Source organism: Bos taurus, chromosome 14 (assembly GCF_002263795.3).
Source record: "Bos taurus isolate L1 Dominette 01449 registration number 42190680 breed Hereford chromosome 14, ARS-UCD2.0, whole genome shotgun sequence".
Lineage (NCBI taxonomy): Eukaryota > Metazoa > Chordata > Mammalia > Artiodactyla > Bovidae > Bos > Bos taurus.
This window is the reverse complement of record NC_037341.1, coordinates 19841881-19865907: the sequence shown is the minus strand read 5'-3', so window position 1 is coordinate 19865907 and position 24027 is coordinate 19841881.

The window sequence follows — 24027 nt, the reverse complement described above, 5'->3', positions numbered from 1 at the left end:
TATGGGCACCAGGATGGCCACCCTGGGCACCACAGGGAGCAGATATGAGATCACGGTGCCCTAAGCGACCTCAACAGTTGCTGAAGTATATGGCCTCTGAAAAGGGGTTAGATTCCAGTACCCGGGAAAGGACAGAGGGCAGGGACAATAGGAGAGAAAGTCAGGTTCAAAGGATGCGGGGACAGGGCAGGAGGTGAGGAAGAGTCGTCCCCAGGTGTCTGTGCCCCAGGCCTTCCCACCTGGGAGCCCCCGCCTCCCCAGCACTCAGCCCTCCTCACGCTCAGCACACAACCCCCTGAAGACCCTGGAAACTGGAGGAACCCCAGGACCTACAGAATGTCATCGCGGGGTTAGAAGGGTGGGGAGAGAGGAGAAGAGGGGAGGACCCCAGCCTGAACGCTTTGTTCCCTGTCTCCGACTCCGGGCGCATCCTGAGTGACTTGGAGGACAAAGCCGGGGGCTAAGAGCATGAACAAGCTCCCCCCTCAGCATCAACAGCTTCCTGGGGAAACCCAGGAGCCCGTGAACAGGCCAAACTCTGGGGCACAGGCAGCGGCTCCTAGATCCAGGGATTAGTCACATCCTCTCCGGGGCTGGGCTTTGGTCCTGCTCCCCGAGGAGGCTGGGTCTGGAAGAGCTGCCTCAGGCCGAGCCAGGGCCAGGCCCATCCAGGCTCCTCCAGGCTCCGCGGGAAGGCCCGCCCGCGCCTGGCACACCCACCCGAGCCTGGGACCCACAAAGAGCCCTCTGTGCTCCGGCCCCGCACATTCCTGTCTGCAGCGCCTTGTACAAATAGCAATTTCAGTTTTGACCAGTGTCTGTGGGCTCAAAACTGAGGGGAACAGAATAAAAGAAGGGCGGTTGGAAGCAACAACAGAAACTCAAAGCCAAATTCTTGGTAAGTATATGCTTTTCAGAACCATGAGAAAAAGGAAAAGGCTTCAGAGATTCCTGTGGTTGAGCCCACTGACCACTGCTCTTAGGGACATCTCACGTTTCTGATGACAGAGCACAGCCCGCACCCAGGCACAGGGACACTAAAGGGTCCTCTCACAAAGCCTGGGGGACAAGCTTCTGAGTTTTTAAGTCGAGAGAAAAACCCAGATGGAAAGGGGAGCGTTCCTACCTGCAATTGGCCTGCTGGGCCACCCCAGCCACACTGGATGGCTGAGCCCCCGTGCCTGGAAAACTGAGCCCCTGGGCCTAGACGGCTGAGCCCAGGGGACTGGAAGGCCGACCGCTGAGGAAGGGGCTCCTGCTGACTGCTCCCCTCGCACAGAACAGTGTCCCACCCAAGAACCTGGAGCCTGGAGGCACGAAAGGCTGAGAAAGCAAAGCAGAGCATGATTCACTCTGAGATGAAAAGTGACTCAAAAAGGAAATTGCCGGGTGCACTGGGACAGCACGGTTCACAGTAACCCACCATGAGCAGGCCCCGCGTCAGGAGCCCTCGGGGAACACGCCAGGCACACCCCAGCCTCGACACCACCCGGAGACCAGGACAGTTCCTGGCTGGTCTGGCACTCCTGGCTGCTCCTGCCAACACTGTTCGAGACCCCCTGAGACTCCAGGAACCGAGTCAGAAGTGAAGACAGGATGGTGGGACCCAGGAGGGTGGCAGAAAAGCAGGGAACCCACCTGCTCCCCGATCCCTGGAGCCTGCGCTTGAACTTCCCGCCCCAGCTCGGAGTTCCCTGCAAGCCACACACAGGGAAAAGACATGAGCTCACTTGTGTGCTGACACGTGACTCTTTCCTAGTCTCTTCCTTTCTCTCTTTCTCCTTTCTCTCTTTCTAAGGTAAAGCAGCTTTTCTTAAGCCTTAAAACAGCTCAGTATTCCATGAGTTCGTTCACCCCTGAAAAGTAAAGATTAGGGTAAACTAAAAAAGTAAAGATTAGGGTAAACTAACATAATATTATAGATCAACTCTACTTCAATCAATAAATAAGTTACAATCAATAAGTGCACTTATAAATAAGTTTAAAAATAAAGATTAGGGTAAAGTATATGAAATTACTGCTTCAGTAAGTCAAAACTGGGACAAATATCCTCATAATTAATCTAACAGATTATACTGGGCAGAAGCCAAAGCTGCTTCAAAAGTTGCCCTTTTTTTTTTCAGACGACTTCATTGGTGTCTCGGGAGATGTTAGCACCTGTCACTCTTCCTCACCTGGTGGTCCTTACCACGGGTCCTCAAGCACCCTGGGAGGCAGTCATCTTCCCTCACCCCAGTCGTGACAAGCCGAGTCCACCTGGCATTGACCTCTGGGCAAATTCACACCACGCCAGGCTCAGGGGTTACCAAAGAACAGCATGGACCTGGCCAAGGCCGAAACCAGACTGACAGAACAGACTTTCTCAAGGGGAGAAAGCAGCCTCCTTCCCCTTCGAGCTCGGGACCACTGTGTCCCATGACCCGGGCAGAGTGAACCAACTCGGCGGGTGGGGGATGGCTACCTGGTCCATGACTGTGGGTGTGCTGGTGGCACGCTATCCTCCACGCGCCATCGCCACCCAGCGCGGGGCTCCAGAACGTCTCCACCGGGCAACTCGGCAGCTTCCATGGAGCAGTCTGCCTGCCTGCGTTCCTGCCGCCCTTCTTTCCTTCAGCGAAAACTTAAGTGTTCATACAACACCAGGCACTTCCCAAAGAAGAATCATCAGTGTCTCAGACTGTTCCCAGAAGGCAGGGACTGTGCCCCAGCCAGGCCTGTGACGTCGCAAAGGGGTGTGTGTGGTGAAGATGGACTAGACCGCAGGGGACCAGCGAGCGTGTGGGGGCGTTACTGGGGAAGGAGCCACCCATCCCCTCCTGGGTGGCCACCCCCGCTCCAGGTGCTGGGGGCAGAGCAGTATAGGCACCTCTGACATCCGCCTGCCTCTGGATCACGTGGGCTTGACAGACAGGGGGTCTGGAGTTTAGAAAAAAATATGCAGTTCTTTAAAAGAAAGCAGGATAAATAAAGTTGTATTTAGAAAAATATATACACTTTTTTAAAAAACAGGAATCAGGAACGTAAGGATTTTCACAAAAGGAGCAGCTTTCGGTCATGGAAGCACATGGAACACAGTCCAGACAGGAAAACTATAGAAACAAAACTTTTCAGAATCTACAGCACAGGGAGCTACACTCAATATTTTGTAATAACTAACCTGTAAGGGGAAAGAATATGAAAAAATTACATACACACACACACACACACTCAGTCACTTCAGTCGTGTCCAACTCTGTGAGTCCATGGACTATAGCCTGCCAGGCTCCTCTGTCCACGGGATTCTCCAGGCAAGAATACTAGAGTGGGTTGTCATCCCTCCTCCTGGGAATCTTCCCTACCCAGGGATTGAACCCCTGTCTCCTGTGTCTCCTGCATTGGCAGGCAGGTTCTTCACCATTGAGCCGTCAGGGAAGCCCATATATATACACATGTATAACTGAATCACTTTGCTGTACACCTGAAACTATGCACTGTAAGTCAATTATACTTCAATAAAAAATGAATAAAAAAACTTTCAGAATCGGATGAATTCTAGAAAAAGGAGAACAGTAACACATCCTGGACTCTGCCTCTGACCCCCTCAGACGGGTGACCCGCACCCCCAGATCTGCCCTAGTCATCGATACAGATGGAAAGCGTAATGGAAACAAGTCTGACGTTTCCACTTGCCTCCAACCCAGACCTCCTGAGCATTCTGCTTGGAGGCAGGGTGGACTGGGTGGAAAGGAAGAAAATGGCCCAGCTCCACAGAAGACCACTTCCCAACATTGATTTTCCACATTGAGCATTCTCAACGTCTGTCAGCTTCAGCTGGTGTATACAGGTGGATCCATTTCTGAATTCTCTCTTCTCTTCCATGAAGCTGTTTGTCTGTAAGCCAACAGCACACCACTATCAGATCAACACAGATCTGTAGGAAAAATCCCATTAGACAGTGTCAGTCTTCCAGTGGTTTTCATTTCTCAGCTTTGTTTTTGTTTTCTTGGGTACTTTGGTTTTCCAAGTATGTTTTAGAATCAGTTAGTTTATTTCTTTTGAAAAGTGCACCCTGATATTTTGATTGCAACTGTATGAACAATAGATCGATTTTAGGAAAATTAACATTTTAGGAATGTCCTCCAATCGGTGAGCAGGAGCATCTTATTCCATTGACTTAGGCTTCTGTCAAGCAGTGGTCTTGTGTGTGTCTTTTCCTTCTTAAGTATTGTATTTTGTGTGTTGCTATTGTACACAGGATATTCGTGTCCTGTCTTCCAGTTCTTTGCTACTGGTATGTAATGTAACTGATTTTTTAAAACCGACCATCATCCTGTGACCTTGCTGAATGCACCTTGGGTTCCAGAGAAGTTTTAGCAGATCTATGTAAACCACTGTCACCTGCTAAAGAAATAATTTTACTTCTTCCTTTCCAATCATATGCTTTTTGTTTACATTTCTTACTGCACTGGCTACAATCTCCAGTATATGCTGAGTATAAGTAATGTAAGTAGTTACCCTCACATGAGTCTCAGACTCTGGGGGAAGACATTTAATGTTTCACCAACTAAGGAGGATGAACTGCAGTTTGTTTTCAATCAAGATCTTTTTACAGACTCAGGGGCTAGGACCCATAAGCTGAGGCAGTTCTGTTGGAGCCCGAGGAAGTGAGAGCCATGGCCAGTGTGACTAATCCTAATATTATGATGATTTCATTCATTCATTCATTTTTAAATATGTATGGAGCACGATCTATGCAGCCCAGCTCTGTGCCAAGTGCTAGAGATAGAGCAGAGAGCAAGTCACCCTGCCTTCAAGAAGCTTACACTCTAGTAAAATGGCATGATTCAAACAACATTTGAGGATCATTGCAAAGTGTGCTCTGTAGGAATCATACAGCCACTCCCCACCACGCTGAGTAATGGGTGGCGAGGAAGCTGCTGGCGGAACTGGAAGGTGGCAGAGGATTCAAGGATGCAGGCTCCCAGGGAGCCTGGCTCGGATGGGGGAGTTTGGGGTGGTGTCCTCACAGCAGGACAGAGAGTGGAAGGAATGAAAGTTGTTTCTTCCTTCCATCCCTCAGGAAATATCTCATTCACGCTTGAAGGCACTAAGCTGTATATCAGACACACCTCCACGTCAACCTTTTCATTCATGCTTTAGATTCCTTTTCATGCAAAAACTTGAGATTCCAACAGAAGTAGCACATTTAAACCAAGTGCACCAGGAAGGAAGGCAGTAAAATTGCATCTTTCTAATTTTTGTCACATGCAGTCAAGCTCAGCGGACGTGCTCCAGAGGAAGTGCATGGAAACAGCTCCTTAAGTAACAGGTGGCGTTTTGCTTTCCATCTGCCTGCTTTTCGGCTTTCTTTTGTTACAAGTGTTTTTTGCTTTATTTTGTTTTAATGTCAGAAAGAAGCTCTTCAGCAAACGCATAACTTAGAGCCTCCAGGTGTCTTTCTCGAGTAACAGTCTCTACATTTTCTATCCTGTGAGATTCTAGACCCTTGGAAATCATTTAATAAGTAGAATGCTTTTTCTTCCTTCAAATATACCCTCTTAAGTGTTTATTTTAGCATAAAAGCTTTCCTATGTCACCAAATAAACACCGTAGAATAATTTCAATTGAGAACAGAAATGCTTGTGCCTCCTCTCATCCCCACCGGTGACTGTATTTATTCATTTCATAAATACTTCTAAAGTGGTTCCCATATTGTGAGCCAGACACTGATAACTTAGCTAAACAACTTTCTTTTACTGCCTTCAATTTATAAATGCGGTTAGAAGACTTTTCTTCCTTGAAACTACAGGCATGCAGATATTAACTCTCTCTATATATGAACATATGTGCAACTATGAAGTTATAGAAGATTACTGTAGATTCTTAAAAAGTAATTAATTATTATACTGCAGAGGGGTTTCACTGAGTCTAGATAAGAGATGTAAGAGCTTTAGCAAGAAAAAGAACATATTATCTATTTCACATGTTGAACAATAAATTATCTCATGAAACTTTTACAAGTGTTCCCCTGAACAAAATCCACAATGTGAAAAGAAGAAAAAATCCAGGGGGGAAAAAAGCAAAATCAGTGTCATGCTTTTCTCTCAGTCCGAGTTCCATGGTCCCATGTCCAGGAGACAGTGGCCGCTCAGAGGCTGACTCAGTCCTGTTTCCACTGTAGGCGCTGCTGGGCCGGACCTGGTTTCTCAGCGATGTCATCTTATGTTTGTGCCACTTTTGTGGCTTCAGCCAAGAGCCCACCCCAGTTAAGTCTGAGAAGCTATCGTCAGTGTGCCAGGCACAAGCTGCCAGCCCATCGGGCCCCTTTGCCCACTCTGCGAGGGGCTGCCTGTCCCCGTCAGCCCCCTCTGGAACCAGATGGAATAATAAGATGAACAGAGTGGTGCTGCCACACAAGTGGGGGATAGGTAGAGAGTGAGCACCTGGGATGAATCTGCTTCCCAGCCAAGTCCCCTTAAAACTGGAGCCCTCGATCGGCGCCAAGTAAACCCCGAGATGGTCTCCAAGCCAGAGGTCTTTCCGGCAGCTCCCTCCATGGCTATTAGAGCGATTTTCTTGTCTTGAGAAGTTATGAGGAGCTTTGAACAAAGTCTGCCTTCACTGACTCAAAGAAACGATTCTCTCAAAAAGGTATCAAGAGCTTTGAGAGGCTCTTTATCAAAATATTTTTATGGAGGCTCTTTCTTAAATGTTTGACCTCCAAGTTTCCCAGACCTGAAGCTTTTCAGGTTTTCTCTCCAGACGAGAAAGAGAAGACGCTCCAGGGCTAACAAGCGCACATGGAGCAGAAACGGGACCCGGCAACAGTGAGCGAGCTACATTTGCGCATGCTCCTTTCTTCTAATACTGTTTATTTGAAAAATGCTAGAAATAGCAGAGAAACAAAAGAGTAAGACTGCAGAATGTTCATAAAATTTGAATTAGGCAGGAAATCACAACATATTGCATTTGACAGTGAATAACTGCACCACAGGCCACAGAGCTGGAGAAAGGCCGCACACCACCAGCAGAATGCAATCATCTTTGCCTGGCTCACTCTGGAGGCGCCTGTGGGAGAAAGGAAACACGACCCTGGAAATGAGGTGACACCGAGGGATTTTCTTACAGTACCTGTGAGCAGCCGAACTTCCACAAAATTAGGGGATGATTGTCAATAATTTTAAGAAAAAAAGAGAGTTTCAATGGCTCAGGTAGCAAAAAGACCAGAACGGGATCTTCCAGTTCCATTCATTCGATCTCTGTTGATTCTTCTGGGTCCTAATTCCACACATCACCTGTTGGCAGTGTCTTCCTGGGACAATGAGAGAAACTTTGCCCATTTTAAGGCTCCATCAAGAAGACAACTCAGGTAGTAGCATTTACGAGTGAGAAGGTCTGTGTGCACCTGTCCCTGGATACAGGCTGCTGCCGCACTGGCCGAGAGCCTGAATCCACACTTGCAACGTGCAGGTCATACTTTCAGTCCAGGGCTCCCGGCTTCTGTCTAGGTTGTGGTCATGATGTGCACACTGTCTTCCTCTTGACAATCAAGATCAGCTGCTTTCTCCTTTGCACATGTTCTTTGACTTTCAAACTTTCAAGCACGTGTGTCTGAGGAGGATGTTGCTTTAAGACTAGCAGGGCAATTATGAGGCAGGATGGATGGTCCACACACAAGGGCTTGGAAGAGAGCCCTGGCATGGAAGCAACATGGGGTCATGCTTATGATGTGCACACAGCTGCCAGGTCCCTGATGGCTGCAGAGCCTGAGTATGTGCCTATAACTGGGGCATTGAGCAAAAACTTCATTGATGTCTCCTGCATCTTCCTGAAGACCAACAGTCTATGATCAGGGCAGAAAAATGCAGTATTTCCCAAGATTTTCTGGCCCTTTGGGCAAAAGAATAGTCTTTTTGTAAGTGGGAGTTTGTCAAATGAGAAATTTGGAGAGAACGTGTAAGTCAGCACGTGATTGTATGCACAGCTTCACTCCAGGCGCCGGCACACTAGGAAAGTATGACCACGATTACATCAGGCCACTGTGAACAGCTCTATGGACAGTAAAAGAAGAAATCCTGAGCACGGAATAGATGTGCTTCCCAGCATAAGCGAGAGCTCACCAGGCAAACCTCTAGCGCACATTTTCTTCCTAGTTACGATACTCGTCCCCCAGGGCTGGTGGATCCCTTCAGCCCCTGTCTCCGAGGGGCAGAGCTACATCCAGTCAGGCCCGCATGCCCTTTGCTGTTTAGCCTTCAGAGGACAGACATCATGGCTCAGGAAAAGCTCTAGTTAACTTCAGTCCACAGCTGCACTCGTTTATCAGGCTCCTGTACCCCCTGCCCCACTTTCCCTGGCAGCTGGGGTGGGGGCACAGGGAGGCGCGTGGCTTAGAGACAAAGCCCCTGAGGACACCAGTTTTCTCGTCTGTCTTCAGACTCATCTTATGGACTCCTGCCCTTTCTCCCCACCCTCAGGGAGGGGCAGCCTCCTTCCACCCTCTGCAGTTAGAACTCAGCCCTCACAGACTCCAGCACCTCCTCCTCCCCACCCCCAACAAACTGCCAAACTCCAAGTGCCTGGAGTCTCCCATCGATCACCTTGAAAGCCCAGACTACACTGAGAGCCGCCTATCACCTCAGCAGATCTGATCTCAGGAGGAGAGCTGTTATCTTGTTATTCCAAGCGGGGATGTTCAAAATTGAAGACCAGCAGACCAGCTTACCTAGAACACTACCTGCTCAGGTGGTCTGGGCGTAGCCCTTAGCATCCTGCATGTGTCTCGAGGGCAGGTCCGCAGAGCCATAGGACCCCGGGATGCCTGCCAGAGCGTGAGCTGGGGAAGCCATGCCAGCTCAGAGCTGGGGCACGCCTGGAGGGAGCGGACAAGCTGCGCCAGGATAGTGATGGGGCTAGCCAGATGCAGAGGTGGCAGAGCCAGGTGTGGGGTGTGGCCCTGGGGAGCTTACTGATTTGGAAAAAGCAGCGGCTGTGAGGACTGTGGCTCACAAGACACCCCCCACCACCACCACCAGATTCATTCCAGGATTGAGGAAACACAGGAGAAACTGTTCTGGGGGTGGTGGTGGAGACCACAGGGGCCAGGGTCCCCACCATGGCAGGATGGGGCAGATGCCAAACGTGCATGGATGCACAGAAACTGGGACAGTTTGTTGAGAGCCCAGGGTCGCACAGCAGAGACCCTCTCCCCAGCAGACGGGGAAATAGCCCTGAAGTGAAGATTTGGAGCAGGAGTAAACAGTGGCCGCATTTGACAGAATGGCTCAGAATTCTCACTGAACTGATTGTATTACACAAAACAGACACATCAGCTTGGTGGCTACACGCCACAGCCCTTACTTTCTGTCTCCCTCGCAGAGACAGGGTTCTGACCCAGCAAACAGACCGTAATGAAACAGCGATCCACACCCTTTGTGGCTGAACAAGAGGAACAGCTAGACACAGTTTCCATTCCGTAGTCCCCCAAAACTAGATGTGAATTTTCCAGTATTTCTGCTGCTGTGGAGTAGAAGACATATATCTGAGGACCCAGACATTAAACACAGCCACAGGGGCCTGCTTTGGCCCAGTCCACACCATCACAGTATCTGAAAGCCAAATATCCATTTCCTTCAGAGTCCCCATAGCACGCACCACCTAGATGCACTACATTTTGAAAAATCGATCTATTAATTTAAATTACATAAATTCAATTCTATTAACTTCACCCTAAAGTTTTAACGTAACAACAAAGTAGATCATCTTTGAGGGTTTCTTTAAATGAAAGATGCAAAGTAACATAACTGTGTTCTTTCTGCAGTTCCCTACACTCCTGTTCCTGAATCCAGGACACGGAGGTCAACAGCAGAAGAAGTTCAAAAGGTAACGAATTGTGGGAGCCTGTTGAACTGGAGAAGCAAGAACACAGGATTTAATTTACCTCAGTGCTTGAAGAAGAAGGGAGAGAGGACAGCAGAGGTGAAAGATCCGACATTCCCGTGAATCCTGGGAGCCAGCCGCGTCCGGCTTTCCCAGCTCTGGTCTGGTCTCTGGTGCCTGTTTCCTCGGCTCGGTCCAGAGGACAGAACTTTTAAAAGAAAGAGCAAATACAACAGAGAAGATTATTTTTACATCAGTTCTTTGAAGAAGTCTCAATACTGCTCATTTCTCTTCTGATCTTTAAACTTGAGTCTTTTTTTTTTAATTTCGGCTTCACTGAGGTACAATTGACACAGCTATAAGATATGGAAAGTGTACACTGCGGTGATCTGATACACGTGTGCACCATGAAAAGATTTCCCGCACATGGTTAACCAACATCCGTCTCCTCACGTTTATCTTCATGTGTGAGGACATTTAAGTTCTTCTCTCTTAGCAAATTTCAGTGATACAAACAGTGATCAACAGTTGTCACCACATTTTATATTCAATCCTCAGAAATTATCCTGCCTGTAAGCTGGAAATTTATACCCTCTACCAGCCTCTCCCTGTTCCCCTGGTCCCTGGCAACCGCCACTCTAGCTCTGTTTCTACGATAAACTCAAGTCTAAGATGGAAAGGAAATAACCCACAAAATGTAAACAACTTAAATGCTCGTCTTAAGACAAAGTATCTACAAGAAGCAGTTATATTGAGACTTTGTTATTAATAAAATAGAAAATTCTCTCTATTAATAATACACTAATCCAACTTTATGTGTTTTTTTCATAAGCAGCCTTTATTTGATACTCCAACCCCTGTAAATTTGGGATGGGCTGGTAAATGCAATCCATCAACTAAAACTGAATTTTAATAATGTCAACATCTCATTGTGTTTAGAAGTGGTAGAAGCAGAATTTGAACCTGGATCTCATCCCCCAGCCTCTCCTGATTCCAACAGAACCAGTTGTCTTTCTTAGTTGACATGTTGAAACAAATTGATATACTCAAGTTACAGCATTTAAACTATGCATTTCCTTGGTGCACTGCCCTGAGATACTGGTGGGTTACCCTGGGGACCCTGGTAGGTTACCCGGGGACCCTGTTGGTCCCTGGTCCCTGCCCAGCTCAGCCCCACCAAGCACCTGCCCACCAGGCACAGAGAGTCCAGGCAGCAAGTCCTCACCCTGCTGCTCTCAGAGTGAAATTTTCTCCAGGCACGTTCTTACCTCCCAGCGGTCTGTGTAAAGACCTACTGGCACACAACCTTCTAAAGGAAATCAAGATCAACTGAAAGGCACGTTTAATGCTTATTGTCAGCTTTACATTTTGCCAATACTGTATATGAAATATATTGTAAAAAATTAAAAATAGCACTACCATATGATCCAGCAATCCCACTCCTGGGCATATAATTGGAGAAAACCATTATTCAAGAATATACAGGCACTCCATTGCTCAGTGCAGCACTATTTACAATAGCCAAGACATGGAAACAACCTAAATCTCCACTGACAGATGGATAAAGAAGATGTGGTGCATACATACAACAGAATACCACTCAACCATAAAAAGGAAATAATTTCATTTGCAGCAACATGGATGGACCTAGAGATAATCATACTAAGTGAAGTAAGTCAGACAGAGAAAGGCAAATATCATATGACATCACTTACATGTAGAATCCAAAAAAAGGTACAAGTGACCTTATTTACAAAACAAATCTAGTCGTAGTTGTAGAAAACAAGCTTAGGGTTACCAAAGTGGGGAAGGGATAAGTTGGGAGACTGGGATTGACATAAACACACTACTATATATAAAATACATGACTCAGTTCAGTTCAGTTCAGTCGCTCAGTCGTGTCCGACTCTTTGCAACCCCATGAATCGCAGCATGCCAGGCCTCCCTGCCCATCACAAACTCCCGGAGTTCACCCAGACTCACGTCCATCAAGTCAGTGATGCCATCCAGCCATCTCATCCTCTGTCATCCCCTTCTCCTCCTGCCCCCAATCCCTCCCAGGATCAGGGTCTTTTCCAATGAGTCAACTCTTCGAATGAGGTGGCCAAAGTACTGGAGTTTCAGCTTTAGCATCATTCCTTCCAAAGAAATCCCAGGGCTGATCTCCTTCAGAATGGACTGGTTGGATCTCCTTGCAGTCCAAGGGACTCTCAAGAGTCTTCTCCAACACCACAGTTCAAAAGCATCAATTCTCAGCTTTCTTCACAGTCCAACTCTCACATCCATACATGACCACAGGAAAAACCATAGCCTTGACTAGATGGACCTTTGTTGGCAAAGTAATGTCTCTAATAAGGGCCTACTGTATAGCACAGAGAACACTATTCAATATTCTGTAATAATTCATACAGGGAAAGAATCTAAAAGAGTGAACTCTGTACATGTATAACTGATTCACTTTGCTGTACAGCAGAAACTAACACAACACTGTATATCAACTATATGCCAATAAATAGATAATACAAACATACATAAATACTCATTTACCAGCAAGAAAAAAAAACAAATGTGTTGAAAATTTGGGGTGCAAATGAGCAATAATCACTGTACAAATGGACATGAGGCTACTGATTGGCTTAATATGAAATTAGCTGTATTAAATTAACTAAATTAAAATGTTCACTGCTGTGGACACGGTGACAGTATGTGAAATGACAGGATGGATGCTGACTTTCCAGCCAAGTCAATGGCAAGAAATGATGGCAAAACTTTCCCAAAAGTGAGAGGAAAAACGCCTCATCCTCAAGGCAATTTGTTCAAGTTTGCAAAAATAGTTCCAGGGTATCTGCCTGGGGTGTACCTGAAATAGAAAATACCAGAACGTGTACAGTTTTCAAAACACTTTTTTATGTGCAAAGAATTCATGGCTTAATATTATTGAAAATATATACAAAATTCAAACCTCATCAAAATGAGTTTGTAGGATTGTTCAAATTGCTGCATAGCCCTAAAGAAAGAAATGAATCAGGTTATAAAGCGCTCACTAAAGCTTCTACCAGGGTACTGCAATAAGCAGATGGATCAGACAGCTGACACACAGTCAGAGTTGCGAATAACCCCAAAGTCATAATACCTGGAGTGAGTTTGAGGTTCACGGCCATGCAACATCTTTACAATTCAAAAGGGCACACACACACTTACACATGTCTCCTTCCTTGCATTTTTATACAAATTCACACACAATCCTGAATATGCATTATTTTTCTAACCTTCTGACAGATATAGAAGAGAAGAAACAGTTTTAAGAATTTATGAAACTTTTTAAAACATCATCTATAAGCTGATTAAAAGGTTATAGCTGAAGCCACATCAGGAAAAAACTGTAGTTACGGGGCCTATTAAAACCTCTACTAAACTTGGCCTCTCTGTATGTAGAAAGATATTTTTAAACACAGCTCAAGTGATGGCAGAATTATTGAATAATGACGTACAAATTGTCATTTTTATTAGCTGTGGCCTTTCAGTTTCATACTTTCCACATTGTTTTTGTTTGGCAATAAAGAGAATCCTGACACTGATAAGTCTGAAAACGTTTAGAACTTGAATTGCATTATCTCTGGAATGGAATGTCACCTCCTGAGGACATTTCTTTGCCAGGTGAGCAGACAGCCTCTGGGTGTGATGGGCTACGTGTGTCAGTCACGTGCTGGGCCCCGGGCCCTGTGCTGGTCACTGCACCTCTCCAGCCCCGCAGCCGAGGAAGCTTCCGCCGCGGCCCCGCCTTCCCGAGACAGAAGATCCTTCACGGCCCCGAGCGTCTCTGCAGAGGAGCGGACCGAACACACACAGCGGGAACCGCTGGCCGCGCAGAGCCTCACGCACTGGATGGACGTGAGGAGGCCGCCCGTGGACCGAGGCAAGAACCCAGGCTGAGGGGGAGTCTGAAGTCCAGACTACTCTCTGGGTGAATGTAAGCCTTTTACAATACACGCCCCAAGGGTAGAACTGACGACTGTTAGAACAAAAACAAGGAGTCAGTATTCTACACAGCGGGTAGCGACCTGAGGGAGTCAGGATCCGGCAGGTCACGTGTGCACAGTCCAGAAGAGGCCGCCCCGCAGGCTACACCATGGCACGCGCTCACACCCGCTGTTTGTAAAATGGATACACTGCCATTTTCTAGAGTTATTAAAAATTATTTTTAAATCTTAAAAAATCCATATGTCTTTGAAAACATATATACATATTTTTCTATCCTTTGAGTAGAAACGTTTGTGTAAAATTAGTTTTAGGCCTTGATTCTGACGTGTTTATTTCTTTCCTTGGTTTGCATCAGGAATTACCCCCTGACAAGTCCCTTTCTGATAACACTGCTGGTTCTCATCTAAATAACTAATTTAAATAAAATAATGATAAATAACTGGTTCTCATTTAAATAACTAAGAAGTGACCAAGCCAAAGGCCAGCACACATGATGAAGAGAGACGAGGGACTCCTCTGTCACATTGCCTGACCTGTGGCCTCAAAATGAGAAACAAGTTTTGAGGTAAGAATCTTCCCAGAAGGGTGCAAATACTATTCAACGCCCATCAACAACATACACACTTCACAGAATCCCCCATTTATTGAGAATTTTCTCCCACCCTGAACTAAACCTCAGAGAAACACACTGGGCCTTCTTAGGAATAAGCCCAAAGCCTGAGGTCCCAGGAGCTATGAAATTAAAAGCAAATAAATAAAATTGAATAAATACATAATATGTTGAGCAACCTGGCTGAGCCTTAAACAATTTTTCCTTGTATGAAAACTTTCAGAAAGAAACTGCTCTGAAGTCGATAGGAGTGCATGCCCTAAGGGTTGTGCTGTGATATTTTAACCAAGATACAGGGAATGGTGACTGCAGCCACTGACAAGGTCTCCGGGCTGTCCCTTCTACTCGGGCACACACACACACAAATGCACACGCATACATGCTCATGCACACACCCACACATAAATGCATGCACATAATGCAGGCACACACATGCACGCACACACATGTACACTCATTGTATTTATTTTTTTAATGTATTTAGACATTGATGAGAATTTAGGAGCATCTCTCCTGCTCCTCTTGTTTTTGAAACTCTGATGCACATTTTAAATCTACAATAGGCACTATTTAGTCTCAGCAGGCAGGGACCCACAGGGACTGGGGGCCCTGCCTGCAGACCTAAGACAGGGAGGAATGACAGATAAAATACAACTTCATCCAAACCCTTCCCCAGAACAGATGCTGAAAGCCAAACCAGAACTGCTTTGAAGAGCATAAGAAGAGAAAACTGGGTTAACTCTGGGTTTTGCTGCTTTTAAATGAGGGTTAGTCTGCAGAGTCTGCACTTCTGAGCCCCTATAATAACTAGATGCTGCAAGAGAAATGCCAGGCCCACCCCCAAGCTGCCCAGCACACATTAATTGAGTGCCTACTGCATACCAGGGACAAGTCAACCAACCAGCACTTTCTCGGGGATCAGTAAGATGGGCAATGCTCAGAATACAGGTGGGATAAAGTGTAGTATTCTGCTTAGAATGCAGAGTCAGGCAATAGTCTTCACGTTTCCCACGCTTTCCAGTTTTCTCTCTGCCAGAAAGGCATCCTACAGCTTGGCATTCTTCTCGGAGAAATCTGTGACCACACTTATAAACAAGTAGCTATTTGTCATGAAGGAGCTTCTGTGTGGGGATACATGGACAGTCAGTGCACTGTCCACAAACCTCGAAGACCATGAGGGAAACGGAGATCCTGCAGGGCTGGGAGCTCCGGCCAGGTCCTACACCCATGCCCACGCTGCCTGGCTACTAGTGGGCCAGAGGACAAGCCTATATTTGGAACAGCTGAGTGTCCCAGGACCTGGCCAGGCATCTGAAGGCCATTCCAATATGGAGAGCAAGTTGTCCCACTGACCAAAAGCCTTCCCCTTCTGTCAAATGATAATTAACCAACAAATTAAATAATGTAACAAAAAAAAACCTACCTGGACAGTGCAGATCCACAAAATAACCACTGTCTACAGTGGGGCTTCTGAAAGTGAAGACAGTTCTGTTTTTAAATGCTCTTCAGACCCCAGGCCTGCACTCACTGGCCTCATGAGGCTGTTAATTAACAACTGTGACACTCACTCAATTGCCTAAACTGAGCTGTCAACCTGCTCACCCAAGAAGCTGCTACAGGACCAAACGTAAGGCATGACCTCGACTGAGAACAGTCCCTTTGACATCAATCCCTCCTGGTCCTCCTCGTCTCAGGTGACACTTCAGACTCCACCATCCTTCACATGGCCACCACTTAGTCCAGAAACAGCTCACCACCCCACGCTGGCCACTGAGTGCAGGTGGGGGTAGCTCCTAGAAACAGGAGTTTGTCTCCTAAGAGAAGGACACATCACCCCTCGACTCCCTCTGAACCTGCCAACTCAGCACGAATGTTGTCACATGGATGCTGAGAAAGATCAGAGAGAAGGAGGCAGCCTGATGTTGATACACCTGCAGTATCGGAGGAACTGACCTCTGAAATTCTCACTGTATGATGGTCGAATCAAGGGTTCGCTTGCAGGCAAGAGCTCCCCAGTGACTCAGAAAACATAGTATTCCTTCTGCCATGGTCCCTACAGATGAGTCTGAGAGTCCTCCAAAAAGCAGAGATTGAAAGACTGGCAACAGTCAGAGTACCATATTTTAGCTAAATGCAAATATTTGTTTTGAAATAAGTGTCGATTCACATGGCTCAGAAAGTAAAGAATCTGCCTGAAATGCAGGAGGCCTGGGTTCAATCCCTGGGTCAGGAACATCCCCTGGAGAAGGAAATGGCAACTCACTCCAGTATTCTTGCCTGGGAAACCCCATGGACAGAGGAGCCAGGTGGGATGACAAAAAGTTGGACACGACTGAGTGACTAACACTTTCACTTTTTCATAGGTCATTTAAACTTGATTTTAGAATTCCAATGGAAATATACTCCTTGGTATACCCCTCCAGGGGTAGGTGCATAGAGATCCCTGCTGTCACCAGGACTGGTGTCACGTGTAGAAAGCTTGCATAACTTTATACCCCCTTTTCTTCCATCACTCAAAAAAATTATTGGCTTAAATATTTCTTCTCACGTATAATGCTATATCCAGAAGTTTCATAAGTTTTGCTTAGACTGTCAGACACCATTTGGAGAACTCAACAAGAGAAGGCAAACACACTGTATTCTCACATTTTCTCTCTTTCCACTCATCCTGCCCTGCTCCCCAGTCTCCTGGGGCTCGGATGACTCAGCACTGGCCCCTACAGCTGGCTCCCTCTGGGCCATTTGCTGGTGTGGGTGGGTTTGGGCAGGATCAGGTTGTCGTCTAAAAGCTTCCTGTCCTACGAGGCTCCCTTCCCTGGTCCTCAACCATGTCTTAGCTTCTGGATTATTCGGGCCCAGGTCTGGGGCACGAGGCGGAGAGAAACCAGGGACCCCTGCCCCACTCTGTGTTGTTCTCAGGGGCCTCTTGGTTCCTGTCCACCTGCCTGCCTCCACCGTCAGACTCTCACTTCATGTATTAGACTTTTGACGCCCACTGATTTCAGTTGTGCTTCGTGGAGGAACAGGAAAAGTGCGTCTAATTCATCCTCCTGAAAGAGGAAACGCCTCCGTCTCTGTCCGGTCACTGCGGAGGGGAAGGGGGGTTGCTTTTGCTTTTTGATTGTTTGGTTTAGTTGTTTTGCAAGCAAGAATCATGGCATTTTTGCGACATAAAGACAATATTTTCTCAGTTTCAGACTGAATTCACAGTTTTCTGAATGAAGCAGAGAGGCATCATAATAACAAGCTATCAGAATTCAACTGAACGATGGGAACCAGGCCGAGGCCCAGAGCCCCATGCAGACCCCGGGTGAACCAGGACACACAGGCCTCCAGGCCCCCCGGGGAGGAAGAGGAGTGTGGACAGTCCTCCCAGCCACCTCCCTCGCTTTGGGTTCCACTTCCACAGGCCTCTGATTCAGGAGAACGGCCAGCAACCAGGCCAGCTGCTCTGCGCCCGCTGCCCGGAGAGCCGTTGGGGACGCATAGGCCCAGAGGCCAGGCTATGAGTCCACTCAGGGAAGGAGCGACAGCGCCTGTCTTCCCTGCTCTGGGTTCATCCCACTCCGGGCTCCCGAGCCTGCAGCTCAGCTCCCAGCCGAGCAGGAGGGGCCTGGCGGCAGGCCGCGGCAGCAGGAACTCCTCTTGCAGACAGCCAGTCTGCGGCCGGTGGCCCACAGAAGGCCACTCTGTTCCCGGCCACCGGCAGCATCCCCACTGCACAGGCCGCGAAGGGGGAGGCTCTGAAAGGACTGTTTTTTTTCCCTAGAAAACACAGCACTCTTATTTCCTTGGGGGTGCAGCAAAAAAAAACGGGCCAGGACCAGATCGGCAAATGCTGGGGAGTCAGCAAGGACATTTATCTCCAACGCTGGGGCACGGGACAGGTCGCTGGGAGGCACTTGGAATGCTTCAGTAAATCATCGTGAAACATGAAAATAAGAAAGCATTTGCTAAACACGTCTGGGAGGAGGCTTTCATGCCTCTGCTTTTTTCTACCAACTGCTGCTCCTGGGAGAGTCGACGGGGCTGCTGGAATCCAACAGAAATTGGGTATTTGTTTGAGATGGGAGGGGGGAGAAAGCAGTCCATGCCTAGAGTCTTGATTTACACAGGTTTCTGAGGTCAAAGAAAATTCAGCTGGTAAACCCATGTGCGTATGTTATAGGAAGTGTAAAAAAAAAAAACAACAATAAAAAAAACCAAGCAGGAATATATCTCCTGGATGTGTGCATTCTTAACAAAAGGTCTATTGAAAAGTACCATATCATTTGCTTTCCCTTTCATTAAAATATAAGAATTGGTTTCCTTAAAAATCTGTGAAAAGAAGCCACATTCTTTTATGAAGCAGGCTCGTGAGCAATGTTGCACTAGTGTGGACGCTGGAAGCCCAAGACCATCAGGAGACACACACTGGGGCTCAGCTCCCTTCTTGGCAGGCAAAGCCCTGGTTTGCTCTGAGCAGGAGGTGGAACCACATGAAAGCAGGAACCCCTTCCAGCCTAGAATCCGTCCCTTCGTGATGCTGGCCCATCCTTCCTTGAGGCCCTAACCCAGCCTGACAGCCACTTTCTCCAGGAGCCTGTCTGCAGCCCAGACTATGGGCTACCCCATGCTGTCTGTGCCCCCAGTTTCCATCAGGGACTGAATCGAGTCCCCCACACACTTGGGGCTGAAGTCCTGACCCCAGGACCTCAGTGGGGGATACACTTGGAGAGAGGCCTTTAAAGAGGTGGTTGAAGGTCCTGTCTAAATGGTGTCCTCATAAGAAGAAGAGCTTCAGACCCAGACACATAGAGGGTGATGGTGAGACAACAAAGGAGATGGTCACAGGAGAAACCTGCCCTCCAACCCTTTATCTCCAACTCCCAACTTGAGGACCATGAGAAGCTGCACGTCTGTGACACTTGTTACAGTCATCCTGGCAAAGAAACAGCCTCTCACACTCCGTGACATCCAGCTCCCAGCCTCGGGCAAAGGAAGACGCAAAGCTGGCTTGTTGGTGACCCAGTTTGCTGTTATATAATACATAATAACGTAAATATATGTAATGACATATGTAGTATATACAATACATATAGATTAGATAAATTAATACAGTGATGTCTCGTGTGACATAATTGATGTATAATTCTATGTAATGTATATAATATGTTATATTTGTGTAATACAGAATAATACATTATGTAATATAACACTATGCATCACATAGCATGATATACACAGAAGAAATATAAGGGTGAAAAAGAGAGCTGCAATTTTCTGAAAACTAAAAAAATGTACTGAGTTCTAAAAACATTCTGTAAGTAAGATGCTTATAAAATATTTAAAAGAAAAACTAAAAATCTAGCAGCCTTCCATCGGACTTTTGCTCCCAGGAAGATGTCATAAACAAGTTTTTCCCTTTCTTCCTGTTAAGCACAAATAAAAGCAATAAACAGCATATCTAACACAAACACAGAGGCAGGAGAAGGCTGGTAGCTAGAGAACAAAGTCACAGGGCCTGTAGGTGGATGTAAAAAAGAAAAGTCCCTGAAAGAAAGGAGGAAGAAAGTGTATGGAAAACTATTCAATGAAATAATGACTCAAAAATCTTCAAATTTGGCAAAGGACATAATCCTACAGATTTAAGAAGCTGAGAAAATCCCAAACAGGATAAACCCTAAAACATCCTTTCCAAGAAACATGCTAGTCACATTACTAACATGTGAGGGCAAAGGGAAAAATCTGGAAAATAGGAGAGGAAAAGAACATGCTTTCTCTAGGGGAAAAACAATTTGAATGAGAGTGAAGTTCTCTCCAGAAATTAGAGTCCACAATGTTTTTTAAGATATAATAGAAAAGAACTATCAATCCAGAATCCTATACTGATAAAACACCCTTCAAGAATGAAGAGAATTCAAGACTTTCTCAGATAAAGAAAACATCGCTGCTTGCAGAACTGACTCAACAGCGGGCTAAGTGAAGTTCTCTAGACAGAAAAGCATGTCTGACAGGAGACTTGGAGCAGCAGGAAATGAGAACAATGGAAAGAGTAAAAATATGTATCTAGACAATGCATGTCCTTCTCCTACGGAGTTTTCCAACTTACTCTTGATGATTAAAACAAAAATTATAACACTTTCTGGCGTGACTCTAAAAATACATAAAGAAAATACATAAGACAATTGTATTTTAAACAAGGTTATAAACGGGATGTAAAACAAGGTAGTCTCCAAACTTCATTCAAACTGGAAAATACTGACATCAGTAGTCTGTGACTAAAACAACAATAATAACAACTAGAAAGAGAGAAAGAGTTACATTTAAAGACACTAAGATAAATCTAAATGAAACTCAAAAGACGTGTTCAACTAACCCAGAGAAAGCCAGGGAGAAAAGACACAAAGAAAAAAAAAACAATAAATAAATAAATAGAAAAGAAAAATGAAAGGGTAGGTTTAAGCCATAGCAATTAATAATTATATTAAGTGAGAGGTCATCACTTAAAAGACAAAAGTTGGCCCAGGGGATTGAAAATTATGACACAATTATAAATTATGACAAGCTATATAGTAAAGATGCATCATGCAAACATTAACCCAAGGAAAGGAGCTATCAACATCCATATTCCTATCAGGTAATGGAGACTTCAGAGCAAAGAGAAACACAGCGGCAGAGAGGAACAGTGCATTATGGTGAAAGGTCTGGCCGCCAAGAAGACATAACCGTCACGAATGTGTATGCACCCAACCACAGGGTTGTGTAAGTTATCAAACAAACCATGATAGAGCCGAGAGGGGAGACGGCAAGCCCACAACTCCATGTGGAGATGCCACGACCCCTCTCTCTGCACTTGATGGACAGTGACTCAGAAAACCACCAGCTACGTGGAAGGACTCAGTGGCACCATCAGCCAACAGGATCCAGTCAACACATCAAGAGACACCATATGCTGGTCGGAAAACAAAACCAACAAGTTTAACAGCATTAAAATCATACAGAATGCTTCCTGCCCATAACAGAGTCAACATAGAAACCAAAAATGGGAAGATACTTCTTTCTGTGGTGGATTCATTTCGATGTTTGGCAAAACTAATACAATATTGTAAAGTTTAAAAATAAAATAAAATTTAAAGAAAAATAAATAAATAAATAAATAGTCCATGGGTCAAAAAGGAAGTCTTGGGAGAAAGAAAGTGTGCATTGAACTGAATGAAAATGAAAATGGTCCATATTAAAATGTGTGGTGTGTGGCTAAAGCAGTGCCAGGAGGGCCATTCATAGCACTAAATGTTTATATCAGAAAAGAGGGAAATCCCCACATCGGGGATCTAGGCTTCCCACTCAAGCACCTAGAAAAGTAAACACGAAACAGAAGGAGGGAAAAGCCCAGAAACCACTGAAATTAGAAGCACAAAAACAATAAAGAAAACCCATGAAACAAGAAGCTTTTTCTTTGAAAAGATCAACAACACTGACAAACCTCTAAAAAGACTTACAGGAAACAAAGAGAGAGGGTACGAGTTTCCACTCGTGGGGATGTTACAGTCATCCCCAGTCCTGCAGTCGTCAAAATGGTAATAAGAAAGTGACATGGGCAAGTCTGCACACGAGAATGTGACAGCTTAGATGAGTGGACCAATTCCTTGAAAAGCACAGACTACCACAACTTACCCATTATGACACATGGAATTTGAATAGCCTTTTAACTATTTGGGAAATCCAATTTGTTACTAAAAACATCCCCCAAAGGTAATCTCTAGGCACAGAGCGTTTCCCTGAAGAATGCTACCAAAACCTTGTAGAAAAATTAACATTAACTGTTTAAACTCTATTCTGGAAAATAGAAGAACTAAGTTACACCCCAGGCAGAATGAACAGCCGTGTCTGAGCTCCTGCCAGGGGCCAAGAAGACACAGGCTTTCTGAGCCACAGCTTCGGGCAGGGCTATGCTAGGCCTTTCAAGTAGCTGACAGAATCACAGGGTTTATGAGAAAGCAGATGCAGAAGAAAATAGTTAATATAAAATCTGCTAAGCATTCCAAAGTGAGTATAGAAAGGATGCCGATGGGAACAGGGGCGGGGGTAAGATGTAAAATAGAAACATTTTGGATTATAATAAACTTTAAAGTGCTTTGTTGTCAGATCTTTTGAGGAATTGCACATGTATTTAATAACAATCTGAACCATTAGAAGGTTGGAGGATATTAATGAAAGACCAAGTCTGTGTTGTAATTAGCACACTGATTTGCATGTAAAGCATAGCTGAGCACAGAAACGTGTCTATGTAGCCACAAGCCCTGGGTGTGTTATCAATTTATCAATTTTAAGCAAATAATTCGCCATGTGTTTAGAAATTTAAATTGTAACTTCATAGGATGTATGACATGGGACAGCCTGAGTGCACGAGGTTTTGCTATAAACACTAGTGAATTTTTGGTCTGCTTGAAAACAGAAGATTCCTTCCAACGAAGTGAGGTCAAGTGTAAAACATCAGATACAATGTGATAAAGAGCACAAAGTAATCAAGTTGCTCATGTACCCTCACAAATAGATGTTTACTTTTCAGATTCTGGTCTTCACCTTAAACTTCTCTGGCAGGAAGAAGTCTGCTTGACAAGGCATATAATAACATAAACTGAATCTGCACTCAGCTGAAGCGTCGAGGCCTGTGCAGAGCAGCCTCGCCGTTCCCGGGCTCCCCTCGCAGCATCCATGTCTGCTGGGAACTCTCGGCCGAGGGGCCTGCGGGGGCTGCGTTCTCCGCCCAGAGAGCACTGTCCACATCCATCTTCCAGGGGAAATAGCTGTCCAGGGGCCGCAGGCCGATAAGAAGTGGCAAGTGACAGATGAGGCACCAGCACCGGCGGACAAATGGCCCCTGGGGACAGGAGAGCCTATGAAACGGCAACTGCAGTTCAGCCGGCCACTGCAGGCCCGCCAGAAACATCACACGAGTGTGCACTGTGCACACACACGAGCGCAGACATAGAAACAACCACCAGAGCGCTAGGAAAGCACATTCTGAAGTGGCGCTCGCCCTTCGCTCCAGCGTGAAAATGGCAACTGACCCTCTCTGACCCTCAGGTCCCTCCAGCACAGCTCTGAGAGGAGAAAGGGGCCTGCCTCCCTGGGCCCACCTGGGCTCAGACGCTTCAGGACAGGCAGCATGCCGAGAGTGGCGTCCGGCACGTGGTCAGTCCTCAGTGACTGCAGCTGATCTTAAAGCAAGATGAGGTGCCCCATTGCCACCTTTCGGGTGCCTACCCTCCATCTCCAGCTTTCTACCTGTCACAACACGCTTCCCCGATTATAAATGCTGCCAAACTCCAATCAGCCAAGCTCACAATTTGTTCTGAGGACAAATCTTTATCCTTAACTGGCCTATCCGGCCCTCAGCTGTGTTTCCAGATGCTCGACACCCTGGATTCCACCTCCAGGTGAGGGAGGGGGACTCCCTTCCCGCTGGTCTCTGTCGCGGCCCTGGGCACCCACATCTGGGCCACATAGGGAAGGATCCAGCAGCCGGGCCAGGAGCAAAGCTCAAGGGCTGCAGGGCCCGCTCACCACCTCGGCTCCTCCTGGAAAAGCACCAG